Source organism: Pipistrellus hanaki, assembly GCF_964339955.1.
Source record: "Pipistrellus hanaki genome assembly, chromosome: 16".
In the NCBI taxonomy this organism is placed as follows: Eukaryota; Metazoa; Chordata; class Mammalia; order Chiroptera; family Vespertilionidae; genus Pipistrellus; species Pipistrellus hanaki.
The window spans coordinates 8,956,742-8,957,675 of record NC_140518.1 but is presented as its reverse complement, the minus strand read 5'-3'; positions in this window follow the sequence as shown (position 1 = coordinate 8,957,675).

The following is a 934-nucleotide window of genomic DNA, read 5'->3' as shown; positions in this document are numbered from 1 at the left end:
TGGTTTCGATTCCCGGTCCAGGTTGCAGGTTCCATCCCCGGCCTTGGTCAGGGTGCCTGCGGGAGGCAACCAATCGATGTGTCTCTCTCACAGTGGTGCTTCTCTCTCCCTCTCCGTCCCTCCGTCCCTTCCACTCGCTCTAAAAAAATCAATGGAAAAAATACCCTTGGTGAGGATTAACAAAAAGAGTCCACGCAGGCAGAGCGTTTGGGAAGTGCCCGGAACTCAGTCCGTGGTCTCCCTGAAGGGAGCCCTCCCACCGAGCGGGCAAAGTGCCCATGGTAACCCCACGCCCGCCTCAGAGCAGAAGGCACGTCCACCTGCCCCTGCCGCCTCCCAGCTGCACCCGGGGTGGCCCCCGGAGACCGATTTTTGGCCCACGTGTCCCCTGGGCCTTCCAGAGCAGGGGGTGCTGAGGGGAGGGCGCCTGGATCTACTCCAGGGCCAAGGTCCGTAAGGCAGACCTGCCGGGCCGGACGGGGTCGGTCCAGAAGGGACCACAGAAACGGGCTCCAGGCCCCGCAGGCCAGCAGGGTCCTCGGAACTCCCCGCGTGCACTTTACTTGCCGTCCTTAACAAGGACACGTTCCCAGAGCACACACTTCGCATGGCTGTTTGTGGAGCATCACCCTTGGACCTAAAGGGATAGTCATAGCCTAGAGCCTGATCTCAAACTCCCCACCCACTGCTCCTCCCACATAAATCCCCGGAGGCCAGGGCTGGGCCTGGCTCTCCGGGCCGGGCTCTGCCAGGAGGGTGGGTGGGGAGCTGGTCCGGGTGGCCTGCTCCAGAGGGCGGGCCACAGGCGGGCACGCCCTGGCACCTGGGCACGGGGCTCCCCGGGGCTCCTTCTCCAGCGTGAGGCTGAGAGGACAGGACCTGCCCCGTGTGTCCCAGAAACCAGAGGCCTGGGGGCGGGGGCGGTGGGCGGGGG